The sequence below is a fragment of the Pleurodeles waltl genome, chromosome 11, assembly GCF_031143425.1.
Source record: "Pleurodeles waltl isolate 20211129_DDA chromosome 11, aPleWal1.hap1.20221129, whole genome shotgun sequence".
NCBI lineage: Eukaryota > Metazoa > Chordata > Amphibia > Caudata > Salamandridae > Pleurodeles > Pleurodeles waltl.
This window is the reverse complement of record NC_090450.1, coordinates 184385264-184398838: the sequence shown is the minus strand read 5'-3', so window position 1 is coordinate 184398838 and position 13575 is coordinate 184385264. Positions and strand designations below refer to the sequence as shown.

General features: G+C 41.4%; 1 long non-coding RNA gene across 1 annotated transcript in view; it reads left to right on the top strand.

The window, feature by feature from the left end:
- The first annotated feature begins 1211 nt into the window (after positions 1-1211).
- The window catches only part of LOC138266594 (uncharacterized), a 60795-nt gene continuing 48431 nt past the window's right edge, over positions 1212-13575 (top strand). The window contains exons 1-2 of the long non-coding RNA XR_011199566.1: positions 1212-1280; positions 1871-1934. This is a non-coding gene — a long non-coding RNA (uncharacterized lncRNA). The remainder of the gene's footprint in view (positions 1281-1870; positions 1935-13575) is intronic.

The window sequence follows — 13575 nt, the reverse complement described above, 5'->3', positions numbered from 1 at the left end:
GAAAATTCCCTGTGTCACCAGAATCTATGAGCATGGATAGCCTCAGTTTCTGTTGGAGAAAAATAATTTATTGACAACATTATGGGTTGAGGAATTTTATGTGAGTTCGAATTCACATAAAAGAGCTCCAGGTCATAAGGAGGGTCTGACTGACTAGTATCTAAATTAATAGGGCACTCAGGTCTGTTAGAGACCATGTCTATGGTCAAGGAACCAACTCTCTGGATCTTCTCAGTCTTGGCAGGAAGATCAGAGATAGATTGCTGGACACGACAAAAATAAAGACACAGTTTATGCTCCATCCTTCCTTCTACTAAAAAAAATGTAACCCAACTTCTGAGCCTCTTAACTGAGAACGAGTGCTAGTGGTCAGTGAGCATATATTACATCCATCACAAGGGTGGTGTCCATTGACCCCCAGCCATGACCTAGTTCTGGTTAACCAGACCACTAGCACTCATGAAATAGATTTGGGCGAATCTAAGAGATGGCAGTTGTTGATACACACTAACTGTCCATGAAAAACTGTATTTACATGATCACCTGCCCCTGCAATTTGCGGTACATAGGCCTCACCACCAGGATTGTCAAAACACGGATTATTGAACACTGCAGTACCATCCGTTGCCAGCGATCTTCAACGAAACTGACCAAACACTACATTGAACAGCATCACACCCCTAATGACCTTAGTTGGGTCATCTTGGAGACCATTAGGGACCAAAGAAATGTCACGACCTGCCTGTTTGAGAAAGAACAACGCTGGGTATATAGATTAAGGACAGATATCATTGGTCTTAATGATGACATTCCCTGGACCGACTTCATTTTCAGTTAATCTGGTTTGGATAGTGTGATTTAATTTCACGCCACTGTAATTTTACTTCCTCTATTATGTCAAAACACTTATTTGACTCTTCTTTTGATTTTAGATTCCAGGCATCTACATTTCATATTTGAAAAATATTTCTTTGCTGACTTTTGTTTACCTTTAGTATATAGATATTCACTGATGAATTATGTCTGCACTATTACTAAAGAGATCACCTCTCACTAACATTTTCTTTTGATATCTGAGTTATTTTTCCCTTTCCAATATGGTCCCTACTGTTTCTTGGTGAGTTTGTCCTTTTTCGATGTCTTTTCTCTTACACGATAGACAAATATGGGCCATCTTCTATTTCTACTGGCCTTTAAAGTTGCCACCCATCGGCTGATCCACGTCTTCCGCGAGGATCAAGCCGGGGCAGGTTGAGCCGCCAGTCGTGTGAAGTCTCTGAGTAAGTTGTTTCTGCGCGCGCGCCCCTTTTCCGTTCCGTTGGCACACTCACTTCCCGATCCTATGATCTTTTTCTTAGATATTGAGCACTGTGACAGATGCGCTCGTCTAAACGTGGGAGTACATTTTCCCCACACAGCCTGTGTTGTTGTGTGTGATGCTGCCCAGGTGGTTATACATTTCCCAGCAGTTTCGCTACAGATTGTGTCGGACCATAACACTCGGTCTGTGTTTCTGACTCTTATCTAAATGGTGATCAGTTTCGAACGAATGGGCTACATTTTCTTGTAGCTCATTAATTAATAACCAGTTTTGTCTTAAGTTGAGATACTGTGGTCAGGTTGCCCACTGTGTTCTCACTTATTACTCTCTTTATCAATTGACCTACGATTTGTTTTTTTGCAATACATTAGATAGTGGTATGTTTATAACCAGTACTTCTGCTCAGATAATTCTGGGGAGAGTACATAACAGTATATTGGAAAATGGTATCCAGTAACACAATATGCACCTATGTTACTATTTATTACTGATGATGTTGATATTTCTTTTTAACTATGTCTTCCTTTTTATTCCTCTATGTATGTACAGATTATATGGGACCACGCTAGCTTGATACCTTACCTGATTGGGCCCATCCACTAGTATGAGGAGGGTGAGTACGGCTATTTTTGCCGTTTACTGTCTTGTTTATTGTGTTCACTGTCCTCTTCTTGCACATCACGAAGGGGTAAAGTCACGTTTGTTTTAGTTGACTGTATTCACACATTTCACATCATTGAATGCATCGTACCATATCATGATTCATTGTTTATTTCCTATATTCCAGGTTCCTACTCTTTGAAGATCTCCCTATTAAGGGTAATATTTGATTTTAGGATTAGGTAGGTTAATAGGTCCTGAAGAATCGCAATAGATCGTACAGACTAAATAACGAGAAACATGTTGACTCTGATTGTATATTATTATAGGGAATCCTATTCCCATACACACCACACTCTGTGATTGAGAGATTTGATGATAGTTGGTGATATTTCTCTTTTGTAGGGGAGATGAGACCTTACCTTACTTCTCCTCTCTATACTTGTTTTTAATCAGGACACAGGTTAGATATTTTAATAAAATACTTTTTACCTCTAGTCATTTTTAGCAGCATCTTTTTCTATTTTTTGGTTACCAATCCTACATCCTATATACATTGACCAGCTAATACTCACTTTAAAAAAAAAAAAGATCTTCGGCAAAGAGCCCCCTGTGGGACCCGTCAGGCATTGCAGTGCCAGCCTGACGTGGAGCAAAGCCCTATGATGAAGCTTGTCACCGAAAGGTGAGTGAGGGCTCCTGTTCCAAATTGTTAAATTCCCAGGGACCGTGGATATATAGGATTCCATTTCCTTGAGTGGAACTGTGTATATTTTTTGATTTACATGTTAGACGGGGGTTCTATACACAGGACCAGGACATTTTCATGTCCAAATCTCCCCTAATATTTCTGCCCCTCTTTGTTTTTTGGTTTGTGTTAATACATGGTTACCACTGAAACAGATTAGAGAGATGGGCACCCCAAATATACACTAGAAGTCTGAATATTTCTCAGTTCCAGATTAGAGTCGTTAACACTCGCAAGGTAAGCCAGAAAACACAATAACATTTAGTTCAAGAATTGAAGATACAAGCTGGTTCAGGAGACAGTCTCATGTCCAGGGTAACAGTTGGGAAAAACAAAATTTAGCGAAGATATCCAATGACAGAAGCAAGGGGCAATAGACAGCCCTGCAAGGGCTACTAGAGTTTAGTGCACAGTAACCTGATTTGTGCACACAAATCAGGTACTTAACCTGCTAAGTACTTTACAGGAGTTCGAAGACAGCAGGTGGGTTGTTGTTGGAAGTTAAACACAAGACATAATCGGAGCTCATGGAGGGGAGGCTCAGAGGGTTCTCAGGAGTCAGGATCTCAGAGTCATAGGAAATGACATGAAAGATTGGGACGTCGGGAGGTTTCCGGAAGACCTGCCAGATGGTGCAGAAGTGGAGCAAGGGCGGTCCGGACTACTTGGGAGATGGGTGCAGGGATGAAGCTTGTGCTGAACAGGAGCACAGGGGATCCAGGAGATTCAGAAGGTGAGTGTGGGGAAGCTGCTTGCACAGGACTTGACGAGACTCGTGCAGGTCCAGATACAGGTAGCCAAGAGCATTCCTGAAGAGCACTTGTCACATGTGAAGGAACCTTGGAAAAATCATGTTACATAAAAAATGGGCATGCCTAAACACGCAGCAGGTGCAAGAGGCAATTGACAATAACAGGTACAATGGAACCCAAGTGCATGGTTGTACATCCTAATGGTTAAATAGTTGAAACAGACCTATCCCAACAGAACATGTGACATTCTCAGGTACAAACAAGATGGAACTTGTATAGCTACACAACAGGAGGTTCAATTGTTCAGGCCTAAATGGGAGGAGGGAGTCATAGAGCTTTCGGAACAAAGGGCTGCACAGTAGAAGTAAAGGCATGAGGCCAGCAAGTAATACCCATCAAGCAAAGGGCACAAGACCTAGGTGTGACAAGGCCCTTCAAATTTAACTGTTATGAGACAGCCATTATGCCATGCTCAGTACATCTTGCGACAAACCCCTTTGTTTGCTTGTCAAAGAATCCCTTTTTGTTGGGCTCAGACTGGAATTGGTTACACTTTTTCCCTTAGGAATTATTTAGGGGTCTTTGTGAAAACGTATTACTTTTAACTTTTTCTCCCCCCCTATTTCTTCTGGTGGGACTCCTGACCAACCTTTTGGGAGTCCCTCAGATGTCTTTTTAGGGTCGAGCCTGCTTTGCATGCGCTCGCGCATGCGTATAGCAGGGAGACTCTTTTGTATTTATAAAAGGGCTCGGAGCCCTGTCAACTTCACGTCAGTGCTTTTTATTGGTTCGTGGGCTTCCCTAATTAAATCTGCTTGCTTTCATTAGTCGAAGGCACGCATACGGCATGCCTTTTCCGGTGGCAAGCCCTCCTCGAGCGCAGCGACCAAGTACAGAAAACATGCGAGGCTCGCTGTTATCTTCAGGTTTGTGGACTACTTTTTCCTCTATTTTCGTAGCGCGATCTCGCTAGCAGAAGTCCAGCGCTTCGCATCCCATCAATCTTGTTACACGATTAATTTCACTTCTTTATGTTCATAATTGCATTTTTTGCTGATAGATATTTGTTACGTTTAAACTCTAGCAGCGCGATAGCGCTGTTTTCTGCTTTTTTCTGTTTTGCAGTGGAGCCTCTCCTCTGCATGTACTGTGGCCTCCTGACGTCACATTGCAGACCCTGTGAGATCATAAGTGTTGCATTCACAGAGTTCTGCTTCAGGTGCTCTGGGAAGCACGACCTTTTATGTGAATTTTAGAACTTGCTTTTTTTCCGGTCTTCGATTAAAATAAACATTTTCTCCTGGAGTCTCGTTGCCACAGGCTGACTGCACAGCCCCGGTGTCTGTCCTGCTCTTGTCCTCGTAAATTGTCAATTGTTCATTCCTTAATAGGAACGATAAATAGAAAAGTAATTAAACAGTGATTATTTAGTCAAGTGAATGGAAGGGGTGAGTCTTACAGCCTCGCACTTTGGAGACATGTATTTTGAACTTTGTGCAGAGTTGCGCCTGGGTCACCTCTTCTTGTGCTCCTGCAAATGCGGCTTAAGCAGAGTGGCGGGGATGCAAAGACCAGTCCACCTTATAATATTACCTGCTCCTACCAAAATGGGGCCGCAAAGCCATCGGCATTTCTTTGCATGTGCTGTTTAAGACGGACTTCCAAACCTAGCTTTATATATGGGTGGGTAGTGTCTGAGGTTGTGGTGTTGAGTTTTGATGGGGAGGGGCCTGTGTCCTGGGCGCCTGGTCTGGCAAACTTAAGAGATGGCGCAAGAGAGCCGCGCTACAGCCACAATCACTGTCAGTGTCAGTGTGCAGCCGTCATCCCAAAGCTCTCCTTCATTGCAGCAGCACCACCTGACTAGACACCCAGCAGGTGCTATTATTCTGCCTGACTGAACCCTTAAAATCTGTGTGTATGCTGCCACTCTTCCAGATACTCTTATCCGTTTCCCCTCTGAGGCCAACCCATGCAGTTTTGGACTTCTGATCAGGGCTGACTTTAGCCCTGGTGGCGCACTGTGCAATACTCTTTTCTGGCTCCCTCACCCCACCTCCTCGGATTCACTCACAACCACCTGGCAAATGTGCCCCTCATCTCTCCATAGCCCCACTTTCACTTACATTCATTTGTTTTAAAGTGCTAGTACTAACCCACTCAGCTATTCACATAAAATATATTTCTGTTCTTTTCAGCAGGCATATTAACCCTCTACGCTACTTTATGGTGAGTCAAAGCTGCCCCTAGACAAAACACCTATCTCTCTCCCTAGCAGGAACATTAATCACAAGAGGTATCTTGATACTGTAATTGTCTGCAGAGCCGGACTCCTCTACATGGGTCTCCATTGCCCCTTCACAAGTTGGTTATTGCCTCTGCATAAATCCACATGGCTACAAATTTGCGGGGTCCAGAGCACTAAAAACAAAGGGATGTTGTGCTTCTGCATGAAAACAGTGGCACTTTTATAAGTAATAACATGTAATTTGTATTATGTATTGAAAGTGTCTTCTTTTTCAAACAGAGATGTACATTTATTTACCCATACTTAAATTCCAAATGGTCCTGGTTTTTTAAGTGAACTTCATTTATGGACTTCAAAATGCATGCTCTGGTCAGAGCTACTTGTTATAACAGAGAGCCTTTCACACTACAAATCAGGAGCATCCCATATGTACAGTAAAGTGGGTGAGCCAGCAAATTAACAAGGAGAGTTGAGCCTCAGTCGAGCCAATCACTACTAGTTCACTTAATATCTGTGACATATGGGAGACTCAGGGGCCCTTCATCACATTTTGCAGGGTGTCCCCATCATTAGGGTTGAGCACACAAGCTCTCTGGCCCCTGGTGTAATCTCTTTATGATGGGCTTTTAACCACGCCCATGTCACACCCATCACCTTTGTTGGTTCGTGGGCTTGCCTTTTAAAATTTGCTTGATTTCATTAGTGAAAGGCATGCATGCGTGATGCCTTTTCTGGTACTTAGCCCTCCTCTACAGGACCAACCAACTACTGAAAACATACAAGTCTCCATGTTTTCGTGTGGTTTCTGGACTACTTTTTCTTTTTATTTCATAGACAGCGTGATCTTGCTGGGCTGTAATCGGGTGCTTTTCAGGACTACCAGTCTAATTCTATTGTTTATCTTAGCATTCCTTTGCGAATTCAGGGTTTTACTCAGCGCAATTGCGATTGTTTTTTTTTCTCATGGTGTGGAGCTTTAAATCGGCTCTCTTATGTGAAATGGTATTACTTTTCATTTTCAGTTTATTTGGTAAGAAAAGTCCAGTTAGGAGTTTACAACACTAATAGCTGTAACATGAGCAAACGCGAGACCCATTGCATTGTAAATGCTTGTTTACTTTTTGGTGCTGACCCGGAAGTCTGCCTCCTCATCAAACTTCCAAATTTGAAAATCATTTGCCAATGTCTAAATGGGTACCAGGAATTTGGGGATCTAGACCTTGTCACCTTTTGAGACTAAAGCTATGTTGCCACCAACCTTGCTCGACTCTTCTTGTATCACTGTAAGGTTCAGCTCTTCCACATCAACCTCATCATCATGATTCTTTGTGACTGTCAACAACTGGTGGTTCTCTATGGAGGCCCTTAGAGTGATCTGAGGCTCCAACCTTCTGGTGCTGTTCTTCATCTGTAGTCCTCTGTCCTGTCAGAAATGTTTAACCTCAGCCACTGTGTACCTATGCAAGTTGATCTGCTCAAACGCAATTGCTGTAGGTATAGATTTAGACAGTTCAGTAGTAGGAATGAGAGTAGATTTGGAAAAACAAAAAGAAGCCAATCAAGGAGAATTTAAAAAAAATCAAATTGGTCTTGAATTATGTATGTGGGGACGTAGAATAAGTCAAACATACTGTATAGCACTGCATGTACGCAAGTCCAAATTTCACCACTGAACACCAGTGTAAGAAACTGGGTTACTGGTTCAGGGGAAGAAGCCACCACAATTCTTATCAGGGTGAAGTCATTAGCAAACAGTAAATTAACCTGGGCTCAAACCTCAGGTAGCTTTGCACAGAGCAGGCAGGCTTAACTCAGAGGCAATTTGTAAAGTATTTATGTAACACTCCAAACAGTAACACAATGAAAACACACCACAAAAGGATCCTGCAACAGAATTGGAAAAATAGAGTACTTTTTATTAAATAAAACAAAATAAAAATGACAGAAACCCAATCAGTACAAGCAAAATATACAATTTAAAGTATTTTAGTGGCTTATTAAGAGGTTGGCCGTCATGAGACAGCCAGCCTTGCAGTGATGGTTACACCACCTCAATCCAGGTGGTCTGACCACCACATTACGACCTCGGCATTGGGACCACCATCCACGCCAGGATCATGCTTCCCAATGGGCTGATAGTGGTTTGAGTTGTGGTCAGCTACAGTGGTGCTGCACTCAGGACCACCATGCTGATTACAACTCAACTTTTCACCAGCCTTTTCATGGCGGAGTCCCGTCACGAAAAGGCTGGTGGAAAGCCAGTACAGGGGTCCACAGGGGGGGCCCTGCACTGCCCATGGCACATGCAGGGCAGGATTCCCCTGCCCAGCAACCTTGGGAGCCGCACAGTCTGCTTTGCAGACAGTGCACCTACCGAGGTTGGTGGTGTGATATTTTATTGGCCTTGGCTCCCTTATAGGACCAAGACTAATATTGTAGCACTGTTCCTGTTGGTGAGCCCAGAGGGAATGTCGTAATACAATGTTCCCACTGGTAAAGCCAGCAGAAACATTGTAATACGATAGGGGGGGCGCCGCAAGCATGGCGGCAGCAGCCTCCCCACGAGTTTGGCAGTCTGCTTTTCGACTAGCCTCAGATGAGGCCCTTAGTCAAACTAACACCAAAAGGCATAAAGCTTACACTGTGTACATCCAGTCATGCTGGACCAGGACAAAGGAATAAATTTAGGCTGACCATGATGGAGAGCGGGCTCTCTACAGGGACCCACTTAGACCCACTATACAGAGCATCTTAAATCCAGGTTTGAGAAGCGTTGTGAGGATCCACATCAAAAATCTGCAGTGCAGCCAAAGCAATGTGTCAGTTCTAGATGCTGTAAGGTCCTGCTGCATCATCATCGAGAATCCCATCAAAAAGGCTTGCAATCGAAAGTCCGGCATTGAGGAAGTATTTCGCAGTCGTCGGGGCAATGTGTTGGTTTCAAGGAGCAGTAAGACTGCGATGCAGAGTCTAGCATCATCATTAAAACTGTCGCTGACGAGGGATGCAGGGCTTGTGCCAAGTATATGCCATATTGTGGAGTTTCTAGTGTGTCAATGGGCTGTGATGCAATGGGGGTCCTTGCAATGGCTCCTATCTACCCGGCGGCTGCAATCTGTTGGATCTGCTTTGGGTTGTGCCATGCAGCAGAGGAGATGCATCAGGTCTGGTGCATTCGCAGAAGCTGGTAGAGCAGCTTAGCCCACTTCCAAGGGTCCAGGACTTGGGTGGCACCACTTAGCAGGGTAGACTCCCAGATGACAGAGCCCAGGTGCAGGAACAAAGTTGCTGCAGGTCTCTGTTCCTACAGCCTATGTCAGGAGGCCAACCAACTAGCCCTTGGAGTCCCCTGGGGTCCAGGTTCAAAAGATGCTGGTCTGGTCCTTCTTCCAAGGCAAGAGGGGAGCAGGTTCACAAAGCAAGGCAGCTGTACACCAAGGTTGTAGTCCAGCAGAGCAGCAGTCTTGCAGGGTGGCAGTCCTTCAGCAGCTCAACAGTCCTCCTTCTTAGCAGAGTATCGACAAATCTAGAAGTGTATTGAAGTGGTGTCTGAGGTCCAGTATTTATACCCATTTATGCCTTTGCAGTAGGGGAGAAACTTCTAGAGGTTTCCCTTTGAAGTCCCCAGGCATCATGTCTTCTCTATCCTGTCATCAGACTAACTACAGGGGATATGCAGCCCTATATGTGGAGGCAAGACAAAACTTATTCAGGTGTAAGTGGGACTGTGCCCAGCTCCTCCCTCCTAGCCTGCCAGTGATGGTCCATCCAGGCACAACTAAGCGCACTATTGTGTGAGGCTGTCAAGGAGAAATACAGAACGCCCAACTGTCAGCTACATCATGTCAAATGCCCAGCGACAGGCTGTAGGCACAAAGGCCCATATTTATACTTTTTTAGCGCCGCATTTGTGCCGCTTTTTGACACAAAAGCGACGCAAACTTACAAAATACAATACTATTTTGTAAGTTTGCACTGCTTTTGCATCAAAAAATGACGCAAATGCGGCACTAAAAAAAGTATAAATATGGGCCTAAATGGCTAAGGTAGGAAATGGCAACTTTCTAAAAGTGGCATTTTCAAAGCTGTCTTTTAAAATCTGACTTCATCATAAATTAGGTTTTTAGATTAGGATTCCAGAGACACCAAATATGAACTGATTAGATATTTGGATTTGGCAAATTATACTTTTAAAATTGTAATAAGGTAACTCCAATATTATCCTGTGGGAGAGGTAGGCCTTGCCGTAGTCAGAAACAAATGTAAGAGTTTTTCACTCCCAGGACATGTAAAACTTAAAAGCACATGTCCTACTTTTTAAATACATTTCACCCTGCCCTCTGGGCTGTCCACGGCCCTCCTTAGGGGTGCCTCATATGTATCAAAAAGGAAGATTTGGGCCTGGCAAAAGGTAGATTTTGTCAGCTCGAAATGGCAGTTTAAACTGCGCACAAAGGCTGCAATGGCAGGACTGAGACATGTTTAAAAAGGCTACTTAGGTGGGTGGCACAATCATTGCTGTATACCCACTAGCAGCATTTAATTTACAGTCCCTGGGTACACGTAGTATCTCTTTCCTATGGACTTCTCAATAAATTAAATGTGCCAATCGGGGGTGAGCCAATGTTACCACATTTTGAGGAGGGAGCACATCCATTTTAGCACTGGTAGGATGCGCAAGATCAACAAAAATGTGAAGGAGGAAAGTAAAAGTCTGAGGGAAGTTCACTCTAAAGCTGACAAGTACAATATACTAGGGACTTTTATGCACATTAAATGTGCTGAAAAGGAATACACAAATTTAATCATGTTAAAAGGGGAAGCACAGGCCCTTTACTCCTGATTAGCATAGGGAAAGAGCTCAGAACTCTAAAGCCAGCAAAACAGGTATGGCAAAAATATCACACAAAAACTGGTCATTTTCTAAAGGAAAAACCCAACTTAAATGGCAATGTAAATACACAGTAAAAAGGACAAGTTACTAGAAAAGAAAGTTTATGACCTGTCACCATTTATTGTGGATAATATTTAAAAAATAAACTATGCAAAACTGGGCAGAACAAACAATCATGCAGTGAAACCAACCGTCCTTGTCAGGAAATTAATGACATAGGATGCAAGCCAATAAAAAAAAGATAATTTTCAAATTAAGAATTAAAAATGAGACTGTGGTGTACAGTCAACAGCCTGGACGCAGCTTTGCACTACCGCACAAAATCCTCAATGTATCGGCAAATACATTATTTTTGTCTTTTTCTAAGTTGGTGCTCAGACAAATCATTGAGTTTTAAATATAGAGTTGCAGAAATATTGGAAAAAATGATTGTGATACACAGATATTGTGATGAAGAAATATTGTTACCAAGAATGTAATTTTCAATAATATCTTTGTTGTTAATATTTTTTTCAATAATTTATTTGTCAAAATATAGTTTTTTGATTATCATTATAAATTTTAGTTCCTAGTTTAATTTTGTTATTATTGTTTGTATAGCGGTTAATATTTTTAAATATAGTTTGTAAGTTTAAGTTATTTATAATTTTTTATTCAATTGCTAATATTAATTTACAGTATCACAGTGAGTTTCTGACTTTGTAGCGGTATAAGGTAGTAAGTTATTTAGGTAATAATTAATTAACACTTATTGATTTGTTTTTAATTATTTAATTGATTATTAATTCTGTAAATTGTGTAATAATTATATTTTTTAGTTATATGTTAGGTGCGAGTTTGTGGGTTTGCAGGGGTATAGAGTGGGAAGTTAATTAAATAATAAATATTAGTATTTGAAAATTATGTATTTTTCTTATTTAATTTATTATTAATGATGTAAATTAGGTAAAAATTATATTTTGTAGTTATAAATTAGGCGCAGGATGTTGGATGCACAGTGATTAAGTAATACTTAATTATTAATTAATTATTAATTCAATAATACATATTTAATTGATAAGCAATTATGTATATTTTAGAAAAAAATATAGTTTTGATGTTTTATAGTGGATTTTTAGGGGCATAGGATAGGAAGTTAATTAATACTTTCATTATCAATTTATTAATAATTTTCTAATTGATAATTAATGTAATTGTGCTGTACTTATTTATTTTAATCATATTTATTTTAGTCATATTTCAAGTGTGGATTGCTAGATGAGTGGGAATATTGTGTGGGAAGCTATTCTTTTACTGATAAATGTTAAATTGTTAATATTCATGTCAATTGGGTCATTTAGGTATGTTTTGTGTTTAAAGAGAAGTACTTTCCCTACTGCTGCACAAACTGAAGTGCCAGTAGTATATTTAACCTCTCTGAAGCCCAATGCTTTCTCTACTGTTACACAGACGGGACTGGGAATAGCAAATTTTACCCCTCTGAAGTTTCAATGCTTTTCCTACTGTTGAAGAGACTGGAGTGGAAATAGTAAGACTTGCCCCTCTGAGGTCCAATGCTTTCCTTTCCCTACTGGTGCACAGACTGGAGTGGAAAGAGTCATTTTTCCCCTCCTAAGTCCAATGCTTTCCTTAGTGTTGCACAGACTGGAGTGAGAAGAGTAAACTTAACCCCTCTGAAGTCCAACTCTTTCCCTACTGTTTCACAGACTGGAGTGGGAATAATAAACCTAGATCTTACAAAGTCCAATGCTTTCCCTACTGTTGCACATATTGTAGTGGGAATAGTAAATGTAACTCCTCTGAAGTCCAATGCATTCCCTACTGTTGCACAGATCGGAGTGGGACAGTCCAACACTTTCCCTAATGTTGTACAGGGTGGAGTGGGAATAGTATATTCATTAAGGTTAGACTTGTCCTAATATTGTTTAGTTATATCCATTAATATAATGATTTGTTTATATTTTACTTTTAATTGTTTTGCAATTGATTTGTTAATGGTTTTTTATACATATATATGTGTTTTATAGTAGTTCACCAGATATAAAAAATTTGATAAAATGTAAAATATTTGTTTTTACAAATAATGTTACTTTATATTTATAAAATTTGGTATAATCAATTTCATTGTGTTGCCATACATTGTTGCCTAAAGATGAAGCCCTAGCTGCACGTATGATGTGTGTTTATTTTTCCAGTTTTGGATCTTTCATAGATTCACATGCTTGAATCATTTCCCGTCGTCAAAGTGGGAGTTCCACAATACCCTAGTAAAACAGTACATGTATTACTATCATGGGTTATAATGGCAATGAAAAGTCAGTTTAATAGCCTTTGTCCTTTTTTAAAATAGGACCAAACTTGAACTATAACCAATCATGCGACATCACCCTCTAGAATACTCCCAACAGAGGCTGAGACCCCCAAATGTTCTACCACACGTAGTGTGAAGGGAGTCTCCCTTAGCTCTGCTCAGTCTTCAGCTATTGCCTCTTTTTGGATCATCCAAGATTATATTATGTGTTTCATTTCTCCAACACTGGCACTAATATGTTACAGTAGCAGAAAACATGGTAAAGGACTACAAAATATGTCTAGCCTTTTCCTCAAAAGTTTGCAAGTTCTGAGAGATGAGGCTATATTTGGGACTACAGAACTGTAAATCTGTCACTTATGATGAGGACAATGCGAATTCCTTATGGTAGTCGTCTGGGACGGTCGTCTCTCATACTCATTGATGATGGTCGTCTATTATAGTCGCTGATGACGGTCGTCTAGGATTGGCGTCAACAATGGTCTTCTATGGTGGTCGTTGACGATGGTCGTCAACGGTGGTCTTCAATGACAGTCATCTACAGTGGTCGTCGACAATGGTCCTCTATGGTGGTTGTCTACGGTGGTCTCTGTTGCGGGTCGTGTACGGTGGTCATCTATGGTGGTCATCGGCAATGATCATCTACAGCAGTCGTTGGCGAAGACAGCCTCATCAATGATGGTCATTGATGACAGCCTCAT